Source organism: Meles meles, chromosome 5, assembly GCF_922984935.1.
Source record: "Meles meles chromosome 5, mMelMel3.1 paternal haplotype, whole genome shotgun sequence".
Classification (NCBI taxonomy): domain Eukaryota; kingdom Metazoa; phylum Chordata; class Mammalia; order Carnivora; family Mustelidae; genus Meles; species Meles meles.
Genome location: NC_060070.1, coordinates 90,829,263 through 90,846,700, shown reverse-complemented (window position 1 = coordinate 90,846,700; position 17,438 = coordinate 90,829,263). Strand labels below are relative to the sequence as shown.

Genomic DNA, 17,438 nt, shown 5'->3' with positions numbered 1-17,438 from the left:
AAGCATTCATGCTAAGCGCATCTGTGGCTGCTAAGACTTAGCCCCATCCAAGGCATTTGCATATTAGCTTATAAAGGGAGAAAGCTTTTAGGTAAGAGGAATGAACGTTTAATTTTAGAATTCCAAGTAAGAGCAAGTGAGCGTGGAAGGTTGCTCAGTTTCATGGGGCCGGGGTGCCCTGTGGCTCTGAAGCCAGGGGTGGCCAGGTGCCCTTTCTTCCCACCGAGCTGGCTGACCCCAAGACAGAGTCAGGTTGGCAGTGGGTGAGGGGCAGGCCTCAGAAACGTTCCTTCACGACAAGGGTCCCTGCCCCAGGACCCCAGCTGCCTTTATTGTTTTCCCGGCTAAAGGGTGGAGGGAGAGTGGGGGAGCAGTTTATGGAGGACTGCTCGGGGAGGGGGTATCTTTCCAGTCAGGTCTCATTTCTGCTTTGCTAATGTGCTTGGTTCTTGAATCAGGTGGCCCCAATTTGAGACAAACCCCTTGCCTAGCACTTCTGCTCTTGTCCCTATCAGTTCAGTCCTGCTTGTCCTTGCCTGGGACTGCTCCTTCTCCCCTGTCCCTCTCACATATCCTGCTGCCTTGGCCTCCATCCCTGTTGTCATAGCGCCATCCCTCAGGACACAGTGTAGTTCAAGCTCTAGCTCTTTGAGAATCCCTTTAGTGAGTATTAAATGCTCTTTCTTCATATTTATTTGTGGCTCTTGGATTCTGAGATCTTTCTTTTAATCATCTTTGGATCTTTGGAGCACCCAGGGGCTCAGTCAGTTAAATGTTGGCTCAGGTCACGATCTCAGGGTCCTGGGATCGAGTCCCGCATAGGGCTCCTTGCTCAGTGGGGAGTCTGTTTCTTCTTCTCCCTCTGTCTGCTGCTCCCCCTACTTGTGCACTTCTCTCTGCCAAATAAATAAAATCTTTAAAAAAACCAATCATCTTTGGATCCACAATGCCTGACACAGTGCTTGTACACAGTAAGCACTTAGTAAATGTGTGTTTTTTTTTTTTTAAAGATTTATTTATTTGAGAGAGAGAGAAAACATGAGCAGGAGGGGCAGACCGAGAGGGAGAGAGAATCCGAAGCAGACTCCACACCCAACATGGAGTCCAACGCGGGGCTTGATCTCAAGACATTGAGATCCTGACCTGAGCCAAAATCAAGAGTTGGACGCTTAACCCACTGAACCACCCACATGCCCCATCACTTACATTCCATTGAACTGCACTGAACCATGACTGTGCTTGGTCCTGTGAGGGAGTTGGAAGCAACAGAATGAGCCAGAGAGAGGCTGAGGAGATGACAAGCCTGAGGAATGACTTGATAAGAGACAAGAGAATAACATTTGTGGTAGGAAAAGACCAAAGTCTGAAGCCTGCTGCCCGTTCACAGGGGCATCTCAGAGCTTCCTGTCACGTGAGATGACAAAGGGCATCTCCCGAGCCGCCACCTGTAGTAGAAGCTTCTGCGGAGTATCCTTTCCTGAATGATCTCTTAGATCTCAGACTTCCGTCGTTAGTCAGAGGACCTGCATGAGCACCCAGTTACTGAGTGCCTCATGTGTGTCAGGCGCCGAGCTGGATTCTGTCACTTTGTCATGGATTTGGAGGGGCACATGTATGATAGATGTGGAAGAGCACAGGGCCTTTGAATATACTCCTGCCTGGGCTTGGAGAGTTGTTTTTCCTTGAGCCACTTGGCTTTTCCCCATTTTCCCGGGGATTTTAATTTCCCATGTGATTGCTCATGGGCAAGAGGCATTGGTGCTTACATCATGAACACTGCCGTTCACATACTGCCTCTTTGGGGAAGAGGGAAGTGAGTATGAGATGGGGCTACACTTTCAGCCCTGTGCATCTGATGATGGCTGGAGGCCCCGGCTCTGTTGGTTAGGGACCCAGCATGAGACGGCTGGCACATGCAAAGGGCTTAGCTAGTGAGACTTTAATGAAGAGTATTTAGAGATGTGTGGTCAGAACTAGACACGCCGAAGGGTTGGGGCTCTCTAGGGCTGGCCGTAGTGGGAAGCTGTTACCGACCTCCCTGAGGCCGGTAGGAGAGAACTCTAGAGAAGGGGCCCCCAGCAATGGCTGTGATTCTGAAGGAATACAGCTACTGCCAAACTGGCCACGTAAAAGGAAGAGGGAAGTAATTGCTTTTCCTTTATCCACATCCACCCGGAAGCCTACAGAACCCAGTCGATACGGTCGCTGGTCCGATCAGAGCAGAGCACAGTGTGTGTGTGTGTCAGATTGACAAGACCTAGCCCTAGCTGCATGGGCATTCTAATTTCTAATGCTTAGCTGACTCCTGCATTTCTTAGGTTAGTCAGATGGGACCAGTCAACCAGGGTTCACTCCTTCCGGAATCATGGCTGTTATCAAGCAGAAGGTGGAATTACATCAGCAGGATAGGTATTGGGTAGGTTTGACGATAGCAAGAAAAACATCCTATTCATTGATGGCAGGCACTGAGCAGCCTAAGCATTTTATGTGCGTCCTCATTAAATCTTCACAAGGACCCCAGCAGGTTGGCCGTCTTGTCCTCATCTTCGCCATGTTACTGGTAAAGTCATGGGGTTGAGATAGCCAGTAGGTTGCCCAGTGGCAGAGCTCACAAGAGTCAGAGTTGGGCCCTGAGCAGTTCTGTCTGACTCCTGAACACATACTCTTGACCTCTCGGTGCCTCATGGTCTCATTCCTCTGCACTGGGGCCCTCCCCACCCTGTGGTCCATGCTGCATGTGTGCTGGTCCCACTGCCTGGGACGGTCTTCCTACTTCCTCTCCACTTGACCCAGTTGAACCCATTGTCAGGACCCAGCTCAGATCTCACTTCCTCCATGAGACCTTCTCCAGCCAGTCCAGCCTCCTACACCTCTCTTTCAGCAATCCGTGATGGGATTATCTGGTTATTTTGAGTGTGTACCTCTCCTCCATTTCCAAGAAGACTCCAATTTCATTGATAGAGGTGTTAGGTCCTGAGTTGTTTTGTTTTGTTTTGTTTTTAACTCTTCATTCACTCAAAAGGTTTAATTGAAGAGACTTTAATAAAGTAATTATTTACAGAGCTATAGGGTTGAGGGAAACAGCAGTGGTGGTCTGGTGCCCAGGGACCAACACGGGGAGGGGCGGGGGCGGGAGGAAGCAAGCCACTACTACTCCAGAGCCGGAAGGAATTTCCTCAGAGTGAGCAGTCATGGCGCCCAGAGATGGCTGTCACCCTGGGAGAGGGGCCACATGGTAGGAACTGATGGATCTGAGGATTGCTTTTCTCCTCAGTAAACGCCCACTGAGAGCCAACGGGGAGGATTTTTTTTTTTTTTAAGATTTTATTTATTTATTTGAAAGACAGAAATCACAAGTAGGCAGAGAGGCAGGCAGAGAGAGAGAGGAGGAAGCAGGCTCCCCGCTGAGCAGAGACCCCGATGCGGGGCTCGATCCCAGGACCCTGGGATCATGACCCGAGCCGAAGGCAGAGGCTTCAACCCACTGAGCCACCCAGGCGCCCATAGGCTAGAGCAGAGCCCAGTAAGAGCTTACAGTCTAGCTGAGTGTTTGAGGGGGAGAAGACAGGCACATACCCCTTCCTAAAATAGCACAGCACTTTTGTGGAGCAGTATTTTCTCCCCGGACAGATGAGCATACCATTAGCCAAGACTCAAGCCCAATGGAGGTGGACATTTGAGGAGCCAAAATTGTTGAAGGCTTCCTTCTTCGGGGATAAGAGGTGGTGCTTGTCTGGCAGCTTCTGTGAGTATTTCCTGCAAAGGCCTCACACGGGCCACAGAGGCATCTGGGTAGAGCGTGGCTAGTCTGTGTTTCAGCAATTTTGAAGTTTCAGAGTACTTAAAAAATGTCTTGAGGGTCCCAGAAGTTTGAATAATTAGCAAACATCCTTCACCATGTCCCCCACACGCTGTAAGAATTGCCCAGAGCCACTTAGGAGGATTTGATGTTGCACTGGGAGGACCTCAGTTTTCCTCCAAATGGTGTTGCTTAATCTCATTTCTTTTTTTCTCTATTCCTATTTTTCCACCCACTCCTGTTGGCCTAGACCCAACTAGACACTGGAAGGGTAGGGTGAATTGTGGTCAAGCAGTTGGAAGGATGAAAACCCAAAGGGCCTCTCTTTGCTAGCTCTTACCTTTTGATGATGAGTTAAGATTTTTCTCTCTACTGAGTCCCGGACATGCTAGGAGATGCTTCAGACATCCTAAATGCCCCTTCCTTCACTGAACACACCACACCTTCGCCGATCTCCAGGCCTTTGAGCTCCTTGTTCTTTTTGCCTGGAAGACTCTCTCATCCCTCTTCATGGACTTGTTAGTAGGGAGCAGTGGGGACTGTGGAGAAGTCCATAGTTTACACTCCATCTGAAGCGTTTCTGGGCTCCTGATCTATAATGTTGTGGCTTCGATTGCTCCTTGGAGTGGGCGTGACTGGTTGCCTTGGCAGAGACTCAGGAAGGAAACCAGTAGGGGTGGGTGATGAAGCCCAGGTGCAAGCTTAGAAGCAGGGACCAGAGGAGACACTCAGGCAAGACGACCAATCCCTGGGGCTGAAATTCAGGGAGAAGGGGGAGATGAAGCTGAGGAGGCCAGATGGCTCCAGCTGGGCTGAGGCACCTCTTCTGTATCTGTTTTTGGGGACCGGCAGGGCCTGGGTGTGGCTTGGGGTCAGTGACAGCGGTGGGCTCAGTCCTGGAGAGACAGCTTTCATTTTACAAGAAGGAGATTTTCTACGTACCAGACTGGGACCTGTTCTGGCACTTTGCTTCTCAATGCTGTGTAGGTTTCAGAGATCAGATAATGCTTGGTTCAGGTTTTAAACTTTCATTATTCCTTCATTACATAAATAAAATAATAAAGATAAGCAAAGAAGAAAGGGAACTGAAATTAATGTCACCCATAATCCTGCCACCCAGACAGATATCATTTACATTTAGAACTTGGGTAGGGAAACTTCCCAGGTGATTTTCTGTATTTACAGAGTGGAAGCAAACCACTTAGATGGTATTTGTAGATATATTTTGTAACCTGGTGTGTGAGTGTGTATGTGTGTGTGTGTGAGAGAGAGATTTGTCCCATTAAAAAAAATAAAATGCTTGCCCCAAATTAAAACTGAAGGGGATAAAGAGAATTCCCCTTGCTCTCCCCTCCTCACCCCTAATTCTGTTCCTCTTTAGAAGTTTCCAGGATATCCCTGATTAGGGAACAAGATAGAAGGGACAATGAAATAACAAACTGGAAATATTGGTTGTTGTAACTTGTGCAAATATTAGCCATCACTTGTCAGGAGGAAAGTGAAGGGTGGGTTTGGAGGGACTGGGAAGTAGTTTGTAGTTAGTGAAGGGGCTTCCAGAAATCGATACTGGGGAGTTAGGGGAAGGAAGAGAAGCCGAATTTTTGAGGCCTGGCTTCTGTTTGGATTTGTCGCCTGGATGTCGGTGAGCAGCTGGGTGAGTGGAGGTGAGGGAGACCTAGGGCAGGGACCAGATACTATCAAATCTTACCCCCGGGCGGGGATTGGGGTAGGGAGGGTGGCAGGAATGCAAATGAACAAGAGACCTGTCAGGAAGCAGTGACAGTAATTGGTGGATATTTATAAAAATACCCTTGGTTGACAAAACAAAAAGTCAGCAAGTCTGTGTTAGACCCCCAAACTAAAAAAAAAAAAAAAAGTTTTAAACAAACCTTTGAATGCTAAGAATCTGAGTGAGACTGGAGAACTGGTTGGGGAGTCCTAACTGTCAGATACTGTGCTGCTTTTGTCTTTGGCTAGGCTGTCTTGGATTGTACCTTAATTTGTCCAGATCTCAGCTTTCTTATCTGTAGACGATTGGTGGTTCTCACTCCTGGATGCACATTAAAATCATGAGGGAACTTAAAAAATACCGCATGTCAGAACCCTACTCCAGCCCAAAGGTGCCTGAATCTTTGGCGGTGGGGCCTAGGAATTTTTTTAATGCAGCCAACGTTGAATATCCCTGGGGTAAAATTCTCCTAATCGCTCATTGTAGCCCCAAAATGTTACAGTTCTGTGTCTGGTATTATATAACTTTATTCCTTTCAAACACTGTGCACCGATGTCATAAACTTGTTACCTACCAAGAAGTTTTACTTTTTAAGAAACACTCCCCATGGGGCGCCTGGGTGGCTCAGTGGGTTAAAGCCTCTGCCTTTGGCTCAGGTCATGATCCCAGGGTCCTGTAATCGAGCCCTGCATCGGGCTCTCTGCTCGGCGGGGAGCCTGCTTCCCCCTCTCCCTCTCTGCCTGCCTCTCTGTCTATCAGATAAATAAATAAAATCTTAAAAAAGAAAGAAAAGAAAAGAAACACTCCCCATAATTCTGAATAGGCCAGGGATATAATGCCAACATCCTTTGTCCGATGAGTTGGAATCATAAACATAGAGAAACAACAAATAATTGCTTTTTGCACCAGGAGTTGAGAGCATGGACTTCACTTTCTCATTCTCTCATTTTGAAAAAGCTACCAACTAGAAGCCTGAGTCCACCTCCGTGTATAAAGATGTGCGGCGCCTGGGTGGTGCAGTCGGTCAAGCGTCCAATTCTTGGTTTCAGCTCAGGTCACGATGTCAGGGTCGTGAGATTAAGTCCTGTGTCGGGCTCAGCGAGGAGTCTGCTAAAGTTTCTCTCTCCCTCTCCCTCTGGCCCTCCCCTCTCTAGAGTGTATAAATAAATCTTAACCAAAAAAAAAAAAAAAGAAGAAGAAGAAGACTTTGAAAAGTTCAGAGAGGAGACATTACTGGAAATGTTTTCACTAGAAGAATTGTATATACCGTAAGTTCTGAATTAAGAGGTCCAGTTTGGGGAGTCTTTATCAGACCTAATTTCTACAAGGAGTAGGGGATGTTTAAAGAGACTTGATGCTGTTTTATCTGTACTATTGAAGTTTCTGGTTTTGTCTCTTCCTAAATGAGTCATTTTTTTTTTTAAAGGAACCTAACTTGGGGAGGTGGGGAAACCGCTGTGAGAGGTGCCAAGGAGGGGGTGGGCAGTGAGGACCGAGTTTACACTTGGGCCTGCACCCGGGAGGACTGGAACCGGGGACCTGTCTGCTGAGGGTGTATCAAGACGAGAGGCACACAGCCTGGGGGGGGGGGGGGGGGCGGGTGAAGTAGCAGAAATGGCATTGGTATGCTTATTAATTTATCCAGTATTTTCTGGAGTGCACTCACCAAGCATGTGGACTGGTAGCAAGGCTCCCCCCAGGGGACTGGGGGATGGTGAACCACAGGGAAGAGACCTCCTGGTTTGCACTCTAGGTGGGGACATGGGCGGTAAACGGTGGAGGTTGGTGTGTCTCTATTTGCCTGCACTTGCAGACACACGAACGGAGGCTGTAGTGCCCGCGCCAGTGTGAACGGTGTCAACGCAAAGGTTAGTGCCAGGCAGTATTTCAGAGGAGGAAAAACGGCAGCCTGATGACCCCAGTGCAAAGTGCCAGGGGGCCTGCTGGAACATACAGGTCAGGCACCTCCGCACATCACTTCCTCTTCCTGTGCTCCCTTCTCCTGGCTGAAAAGTGACCCCACACACCTAAGTCTCCCGCCCCCCCCCCCATGGCTGTTCAGGGTGCCCACTGTCCCAGATGCCTGCGGGGGCAGGGGGAAGGACAGAGAGCGGGGAGCAGTTGCCAGACCCCGGCTTTGGCAAAACCAGAGCAGCTGCATATGCTTTGGGCCACGTGTTTGAGGTGAGGGGGGAGCACGGGGCAGGGTGCTCCCTGATGCCCAGAGAGTTTTGTGCATTGGGAACGCCAAGCGGGCGCGCTCCTTTTATTCCCCGCGGACCCCCGCGAGGGGCTGGTTTTCATCTTTGCGGAGGGGTGTGCAACCTCCTTCAGTCGTGCCTGTGTGTTTTCTAAGTTTGTCACAAACTTCCTGTTTGGGTATGGTCTGAGGCTCTAAGCTTTGTTGTGTTTTGAAACCCGGGTGTTCACAGAGGTCCGGCGCTTCTCTCTTAGAGGCCGTGGGGTGGCCCCTTTGTTCTCCTTCCTTTTGCTGACGGTTGCCATCTTTCTTTGCAGACCTTCTCACTGGGAAGCGCTCGGTAGCTTCTGTTCTTGTTCTCATTATCCAGGGTTGAGTGCTGGGAGGTTTGAAGGCTGGGAGGAAGGAGGGGGGCAACATTTATTGGGCCCCTTATATAAAACTGGGCAGTGTGCTAGATGTTTCTGTACGTGTGTTGCATTTAGGCCTCATGGTAGCTCATGCAGAACCAGGCTCAGAGAGGTTAAGGGACCAGCCCAAGATTGGCCAGCCCCTGGGTGACCAGTCAGGATTGGATCCCGGCCTGACTCAGGAGGTCCGTGAGGACCATCCTGCACCTTTGGTTCCACTGGTTTGAGGAGATCTTGATATATTATTGGGCTTTTTGGTGGATAGCATCACCTTGACCCCTGTAGTTTCTCTTGTTATTCAGGGCCTGCCCATTCTCTCGGTCTGGGGTGTGATTTGATGGTCCTTGAGTATTCTGCTGACTTTGATCTTTCCCACTCATCTTCCCCTTGTGGCCCCACAAAGCCCAGAATTATGTGTGGTCCGTGGCTGATGACTGAAGTGGGTTAGGGCCAACTCCCAATTCCCCCAAAATGGAGTGTCCTTTTTCCTACTTCTGACCATTCCTCTGGTCACCACAAACCCTGCTGAGCTGGATTTCTCATATCTCAAGCTCTTCCCTTGAAGAGGGAAGAAGAGAGGATAGCTATCTATGTCTGTGAAAGCATGTGAAGGGGTAGCTAAGGAAAGATGCCAAGACCTCGAATATGTGGGAAGGAGGAGGAGGGGGAGCTAAATCTAGCACCCTCCTTCTCATTGGGATAGCTCTTACAGGATGCCAGACTCTGGGTGCTCCTGCAAAGGAACAATCAGTACGCTTCCAGAAACTTCAAGACGGCCGTGTGTCCCGTCCCTTGCCCATTCCAGTTCTCTTCTATTTTCTGAAAAACTTCTGCAACTGTATCATCTGAGCTACATCAGCATTGTTTTGTAGATCAAGCAATGTTTACCAGCCAAGAGTCCCTGCGTTGAGCAGTGGGCAGTTCCAAGCATTTTCAACACAAGTATCACTCACCCTCGAGGGGTTCGCAGTCTACATGGAAGGGAAATGCAGTGAGCTCAGAAGAGCCGGGAGGGTTAGGAAGCCGGGGTGGTGTCGCTCAGTGGGCTGCAGGAGAGGGCCAAGAGCTGGTAGGTTGAGGGGGGGCGGGGCTGCAGGGGGAGAAATGTGTGGGGCCCTGAGGCCTGAGGGGCCTGGAAAAGGGAGGGGCGTAGCCAGTGGGGTGGAGTGGAGGGTGCCTGTGGGAAACAAGACTGAAGAAGTGTTCCTGAAGGATCCCAAGGAATATGGCTCTGGAGTTGGCCATTTTCCCGTATCGAGAGCTGCCAAAGCCAGCTGAACAGGACCAGGCTAGGTAAACACGGTGGTGTAAGAAGGCTCACCTGGCTGGCTGCCCTGGAAATGCCAGGGAACGCCAGGGGGTGAGTAAGAACACATTTATCCTGTTGAATTTTAGGAGGGGAAACTTTGATGAAGGTAGTGACATGAATATAGAAGGGAAGACAGAGAAATGGAAGGCGTCAAGCCCTAGCTCTGCCCCTTGCTGCCTGTGGGACCTTGCGCAGGCTACTTAATTTCTTGAACCTCTGTTTCATCGTCTGTGTGTGGAAGCCAAAAACGCTTCACGGGACGGTCATGTGAGGGTTTGGCTTGTGTGGCGGATGGCACATCGTTGTGGTCAGTGCTCAGCAGAGTATGAGTCCTCCTGTGGGGGCGAGGTCCAATTTGTGACCTGTGGGGAGGTGGCAGGGGAGTGTTCTGAGAGCCCCTTTCCAGGGGCTCACTCTGGGAGCCTGTGGGGGCTTCCAGATTCAGTCTGGGGAAGGCTTTCCTAATCCAGGCTGCTGGGGGCCTTTCCAGAACCCCCACAACCCTGTGGATTATGCCTCTGTGAAACCATGGCTTCTGGTTTCAGCCGGCCCTCAATTCAGCTGGGCCCTTCAACCCCAGTCAGGTCGCCACTGGGGGAGGCTAGTGAGACACTGAGGCATAAAGTTTAAGGAGGCCCCCGGTTTTAGGGCTGCCCTATCACCTACATGATTCTCCTTAGTGGGGTGTTTCACACCATACCCCCTGTTGAGCTCCTTCCTCTCTGCCCTTCTTCACTCAGGAGACAACCTGGCTTCGTTTATTCATTGACAGGTTCCAAACAGCGTAGTCTTAAGCCGACTCAGGTTCCTGCCTCCACTTCCTTGTGGGTACTGACGTTGGGGCTCATCCCAGCCTGATTTCCTTCCACTCAGAGATGGACGCTTCCCTCCTCCTGGCCAGAGAGAACCTTCTTCCTGTGCCTGAATCCTCCCCATCTCCTGTAGCTTCTGGGACCTCACCCCCTTCCGTCAGCTGGCTGAAGCTAAACCTTCACCCTCTCTAGTTCTCATTCCCTTTTCTCCTCCCCTGAGAGACAGTTGTCTGGAAAGAATCTGCCTTCAGGTTTTGCTCCTTAGTTGACACAGCCAACTCGGTATGCTTTCTGCCTATGGGAGGTGTGTGGGGCCCAGGGGAGGGACCTGGTTGGATTTGCTGCAGAGGGCTCCTGCCTTCCACAGGAACCTGCCCCCTGTCAGGTCACCTGTGACCTCCATATTGCCACACCCAACGGACCCTTCACTCCTTATCTTTCTGGACTCATTGCTACTTTTGACATTGGACAACTTCCTCCTTTTTGCACCTCTCAATTCTCCTGGCTTCTTTCATTCCACAAATAAATCTCTCCGCAACTATTTCTTGAGCACCAACATGTTCCAGACTCTGGGACGTACCATAATACCATGCCCCTTATTTGTAGGGAGTTTGAAGACCAGTGTGAGGGAAGAAGGTAAAAAATATAAACAAAAAAAAGAAAAAAGAAAAAAAATATAAACAAATGTCAGGTGGTGATAAATGCTACAACAAAAAACACAGTGAGGAAGGGTGATAGGAAGGGTATGGGGTTGTGGGGAAGGGTCTCACTGAGAAAGGGACATTGTCACCAGAACCTGAAGAAAGTAAAGGATGCCCTGGAAGCAGAGTGTTCTGGGCAGAGGGAAGAGCAAGGGCAAAGGTCTTGAGGGAGGAGCCTGCTTGGGGTGTTTGAGGAAGCCATTCTGGCTAAAGGAAACTGAAGAAGGGCAGAGTAGAAGAAAAGGTTAAGGAAGAGGCTCGACCAGGTCATGTGGGCCCTGAAGGTCATTTCAAGGATTTTGTCTTTTATTTTGAGAGAGATGAAACACTGTAGGAGTCTTCTGAGAAGAAGAGTGATTTTTAAATGATCACTGAGACTGTTGTGGGGAGCATGGTGTATTCATCAGCTCGGGCTGCCATAAAAACGTACCACAAACTGGGTGGCTTAAATAACAGAAGTGTATTTTCTCACAGTTCTGCAGGCCAGAAGTCTGAGCTCAAGTTGTCGGCGTGGCCTCCCGCCCTCTGAAGGCCCTTGGGAAGGATCTGTTCCAGGCCCCCCTCCCAGCTTCTGGTAGCTCGTGGGCTTGTGGCAGTGGAACTCCCATCTTTACACAGCAGCATACTCCCCGTGTGAGTGCCTGCTTCCTAATTTCCCCTTTTTATACCAACACCAGTTGTACTGGTTAGAGACCCACCCTACTCCAGGATGACCTTATCTCAACAGCTAAATTACATCCGCAATGACCCTATTCCAAATAAGGTCATATTCCGAGGTATTGGGGGTTAGGACTTTAACAAAGGAATTTGGGGGAGATGCAGTCCAACCCATAACACGATTCAATCCCCATCAACGGTGGATTCTAGAAAGGCAAGCAAGGGTGGAAGTAGGGAGACGAGTAAGAAAGTCATTGCAATAATCGAAGGAGGGAAGGTGCTGGCTAGGACCAAAGTAGTGGCAATGGAATGGACGAGAAGGGGTGAGTCTGGATGTGTCTTGAAGAATCAGCTGACGTCATTTGCTGGTTGATGGTGTGGAGGTGGAGTGTGAGAGAAAGAGGGGAGTTATGGGGACTTCTGGGTTTCCGGCCTGAGGAACTAGAATGGCGTTGGGTGTCTTTCTCTTCTACATTCTCCTCTCCCTCAGGGACCTTCCTCAGCAGCCTTTCAGGGGCCTTCTCCTGGGCCGGTCCATCCGCTGTTGGATTCTTCAGGGCTCCATCCTTGGCTGCTCCTCCAGTCTCTCCTCCTGATCGATATGATCTTTCCCATGTGGAAGCTGAATATCCTGAATGTGCTTTTTGGGTCACTCCTACAGGCCCTGGCTCTGGCGGATGCTGAAAGAGGAAGACATGGAAGCAGGACAACCCTGAACGATTAAGTCTCTTAATCCTGAAACAGGTAGCTGCTCTGAAGTGTTTTGTGATGAAAGGGTCCTTGAAAGCATTCCTTGGATATCCATGCAATGGAAAATGCCCCAGAAAGGGGAGGAAGGATACTGTGGGCCTGGTCACCCATAAATTTCTGGGAAACTTTCTTTGGGAAATGGTCGGCGGTTGTGGATTCACTTAGTGGCATTCAGCATCATGTGGAATGGGACTGAGGGCCTTGTGCCTTGTGTCACTTGACTTTGCAGAGTTGTGAACAGTGGAGGAGCCAAAAGACATTCATGAATGGTAGCTCTGGACGTGTTCAGGGGGAATTAGACCTCTCTGGAGAACTGTAGTACAGAGGGCTGCTCCAAGAAAGCCACCAGAGCCTGTAGGAGGCACATTCTTGAACCAAGGAGACTTTGAACTGGCCCTGGGACATTTCTAGTGTTTTTGTTTGTTTATCAGCTATAGCTCTGTATTCTCTTCCAGGCTCATTTTGCCCCTCTAGAAAATGGACACATAGCTGGGATTCCCCTGCCAGGTCCCACTCAGAAGTTGTCTACAGGGTCAATAAGTTTGTGTATAAAGAGACTTTTTTTTTTTTTAAATGTTTAAACCCTGGCATAGCAAGGGATAGCCATTTCCCACAATTATCAGTGACAACAGAGAAAGGAGGGTGGTGGGTGTCAAACTGGATTCTCTTGGTATGCGCAGGTTGTTTTTCTTGGCAAGGGCCACACTTTTCATCTCTCTTAGTGAGACTCAAAGTTGATTGCTTCTGTTTCTTTTTTGTTGTGCTTGATTTTAATTTTTAAACCATCATGTCTTGGGGATCCAGTAAGAAACAGCTGATGTCATCCAAAAGACTCTTCTGAAGGGACTGTATGTATAGGCAGGGTTAAGAGAACCAAGCACAGGATGTCGAAGTATCCTGAGGCTAGCGGTTTCAGGGAGCTGTTACTATGCCTGGTCCTGAAAGCAAGAGGGAAGGATTAGAACTGGAAAGAGAAGCTCCATGGAAAGGCTCTGTCTGGTGGAAAGATGTAGTCAACCTTCAGTGACACAGCTGGGAAGGAGCCAAGAGAATAAATATCCTCATTGAACTCCCTTGTCAGTCTTCCCGTCTCCTGATGGCCCCTCCCATTAGGCACACTCAGCCAGAAGCTAGAAGGCAGGGAGCCAGACTGATGCTGTCCACAGAGATCAAGACCCTCTTGGGGGGCACAGAACTGATTGCAGAAGGGGGGATATAGGGATGCAAGTGCAAAATAGCTGACCAAGCAAAAGATGCAAATTGCTTGGATTATATTGGATGTTTCTATCCAAAGAGGGGTTTTTGTTTGGTGGAGTAAATGAAACTTTGCATTATTAGGTCAGCCACATAGAACTGTTGGCTGTGAGGGCTGGGGGAGCAACAGAAATCCTCTAGTCAAACGTCATCCTTTTTACAGTTGGGAAGACCCAGGAAAGTCAAGTGACTTGCCCAAGGCCACTCATGAATTCTTGAAACTGTGTCTTGAAAACCTGTTACATTTTAAGGAGAAAACCAACACAAAGCCACTTGAAATAGTTAAGAAGCAGTGTCAAGTAAAATCCAGGCATATGGGGAGAAAGCTGTGAATTAGTGCTCTTTTTCTCATTTATCATTTTGGATCCTCTGGGGTTGTGACCATCATAAAACCCAGCTCAAAGGGGCTCCCACAGCACAGGGAATTAATTAATTGGCTCTTGTACCTGCAAAGTTCAGGCATGGGGTGGACTGCATTGTGGGTGTGAAATAACAACTCAACACGACATCAGCCATCCAGTTTCTTTCCCTCTCTCTGTCACTCTTCCGTGATGTCAGTTCAACCTCAGGGAGGCAGAATGGCTGCGGAAGTTCCTGGGCTCATAGTTGCGTCCCTCTGGCCAGAAGGAAAGAAGCATCCCTGCCACTAACTCCTTAAAAGACTGAGAAAGTAGCTTTCCCAGAATTTCATCCCCTGCAAGCCAACCCTGGCATTTCATTGGTGGGAATTATGCCACATGCTCATTCTTCAGCCAATCCCAGTAGACAGGTGAACAGTAGACAATCTGTTGATTGGCAGGGACGGCAGGTTTTTCTGATTGGTCTATCCCTTTCCTGGGAACGTGCATAACCTTTCCCTAACACTAAGGTTGGGAGGACAGGTGGAGGGGACAGAACTGAGTACCACTGGAAAAGGGAGATGGGTACTGGGAGAGTGGCAGCTGACGTCCAGTATACTTTATCATCTGTAGAAATCTTACTAATTTGGAAGTAACAGTGACAGGAAACCTGCTTTTAACTAGCGAAAGTCCGAATCTTCAAGCATTTCATGGCTGTTGTTTCAGACAGAAGCTTTCCAAACAGTTCTTGTTGGAAGGCTTGCAATTAGCATCTGCTTTCCAGTATGTCTGAAAACACTCTTCTGGTAGGTTAACCATGTTTTCTACAATTCTGCTTAATTTCTCATATGCTTATTCAACCTTTGTATAGCCAGAGTAAACACTGAACTCAAATTCTGGGTTAGTGGAGATTAAATTACATTAAAAGTCTCATCATTTAAACCTTATCTTTAAAATGGGAGTAAGAATAGCATCGACTTCATAGGCTTGTTATAAGGATTAACCGAGGTAATCCAAGTAAAGTAACCCAGTGTCCCAGTAGCTAGCCCAATAAATGTTACCTTTATTAGCATCCTGTATCTCAAAATACTGTCACATTTATTTGTTTATGTGCACATTTAATCTAGGAAATTAACTCTTTTCACAACAAATACATTATTTGTCACTGATTACTTAAAGATGAGGTAAATAAAGGTATTTAAAAATTTACTGTTTATGGATTTTTTTTCCCCCACCAGAATGGTTTTTATTTTAGAAGTCATTTTCGGGGAAATCTAAAAAAAGAAAATTTTAGGTATCATACAGTTAAGTTAAAGGTAGATAGAATCCCTGGATAAAAAGGGATTTTTGTTTTATAGTCACTTATTAACATATTCTTACTTGAAGAGTTTTATAAATCGTTGAAGTTCTGTCATGATGTATCCCAGCTGATTTTTTTTTGCCTTTGTTCTCAGTATGGAGGTTCTGGAGGGAACAAGTGACCCTCCTCAGCTTTGGCTTCCCAAACCAACCATGCCATTGGGCTTCTCTGGGTGGATGGATTTTAGGATCACTTGGATTGGGTGAGATGCTGCAATAGCAAGAAGCTAGTCTCGGGCATTTATTTCACTTGAATTTAACTGACCCAAAGCTGTGACAAAGTGCTGTGACTTGTTCTCTAAAGCCTTTAGTACCATAAGGCCGACCTCTCAGAATCTCAGGGTGAATTGTCTTAATTTGGGGATTCCCAGATTAGTGGTACCCTCAAGCTTTAGCACCTGTGTTTCAAATGAGGGGTGGATAGGGTGCAGTGAGGGGCCTGCAGATAGAGGAAAAACTTTCAGAACAATCAGGAACTTACAGACCACAAATTTATAGACCTTAAAAATTTTCATACTCTCTTCCTTGCATGTTGACTAAAATAAGCCTTAAATTTTCTATGGGTTGTTTGTTGGTCCCGAGGATGGTCACCATTGTGATAACTAGATGGCAGCTAGTAACAACTAAATGATTCACCCTAAATTCCTTGGTTCAGACAAGTGGTTCTCATACATAGATCACTTGGTTGAAGAAACTGTCAAAAAAAAAAAAAAAATTTGGAAGGGATTGGCTTAGGGCTACCAACTTATGATTTTGCCATCCTTAGTGGTTGTTTCGAGATCTAACATTACCACGATTATCATACAAGAAAGGAACATTCTTTTCCTGATATTACCTATAAAAACTACATCATATTTGGGCCCTGAGCTACAATCTATGGGTAGCAAGCACTGGGGAGATGGGGAGTTACTTACTTAATGTGCAGTGGAGCAGGGGAACCTGCTTTTTTGAAGATTCTCTTAGAGCCTAGGCATTCTCTTAAGTCATGTCTTTATCTGACTTAAAGGAGGAGAAATTCCCTTGTATACAAGTCTTGATGAATCCAAGTCATTTTTTAAAGAAGGAACTGTTTCCTCTCAAGTCATTAACTTAGAATTGTTAGTGTAATTATTGTAGTTGTAGTTGTATTTCTACAACAGATAGTTGTAGAAAATCTTGCAATACCTAACTGTATCAACAGTTTTTCTTTTCCATAATTTGACCCTAAAAATGATAAATCTGTTCAGTTGGATTTGGCCTTCAGTTGTGTGGTATATGTCTCTGTGTGTGGGAAAGCACACACACACACACACACACACACACACACACGCACTTGCACAGAGGGAGGGAGGGAGAAAGGGAGGAAAGGAGTGAGGGAGAGAAAGAGAGAACTTAATTGGGTGAAAAGCCCCAGAAAGGAAAGGGTGCTTGTGAGAAAATCAATGTGTGCCTTAGTCAGTCGCTGGTAAGTGGTAGTGCTTGTAGTAACAATTACATCTCAGAGCTGCCAACAGAATATGACTTTTTAAGATGTCTTCTGGCATCATGAAAAAACCCCACACATACACCCAACCACCCTTGGCATCCCAAACAGTAATAAAACATTCCTCATTCTGCTTCACTTCACATGCTTGCTTGATTTTGCCACAAACATGTTTTGCCTTCCAGCCAGGGATTAAGCTTCCCTGTGAGGCCATGACTGGTGTGAAAGCAACTTCTCTGTCATTGTTGAGGGGGAGAGAAAACTGCTTGCATGCCTGTGCGAAATCCTGAATGGAATTATGGGATCGTAGTGCCAAAGAGGGTCTCGAGGTCCATGCCTTCCTGCCAGGCTACCTGAATGCTCATCGCCATGACTGACAAAAGGTGACCTAATCGTAGTGTGTCATTGACCTCTAACATTTCACGAATCCTCTGTGAACAGGGACATGAACTAAGATGTGTCTTTCTCAGGAAAAAGCAGACCGTTCTGCAACACACCGCACATGCAGTTACTGCCCTGTTGACAGCCTCATTGTGGGGCACAGTGTCGCTGTTTGAGCCCTGTTGACATTCTCACATACACTCCTACAGCACAGTCCTCGCCTGTTCCAGCAGACACTCCATCTTCACTCGGACTCCTTACCACTTGCTTCTATTCG

The 17,438-nt window shown here is 47.8% G+C and overlaps 1 protein-coding gene across 20 annotated transcripts in view; it reads left to right on the top strand.

The window, feature by feature from the left end:
* TRERF1 (transcriptional regulating factor 1) overlaps positions 1-17,438 on the top strand; it is a 201,019-nt gene that overhangs the window by 69,863 nt on the left and 113,718 nt on the right. For 9 of the 20 annotated variants that reach the window (XM_046005291.1, XM_046005293.1, XM_046005289.1 and 6 more), the window contains one exon: positions 12,279-12,361. The exons of 10 other annotated variants lie outside the window; for them this stretch is intronic. The gene's annotated coding sequence lies outside the window, so the exon portion shown is untranslated. Of the gene's footprint in view, positions 1-11,919; positions 11,941-12,278; positions 12,362-17,438 lie in introns of those variants that run through there. One more of the 20 variants, XM_046005298.1, reaches the window with a different exon arrangement.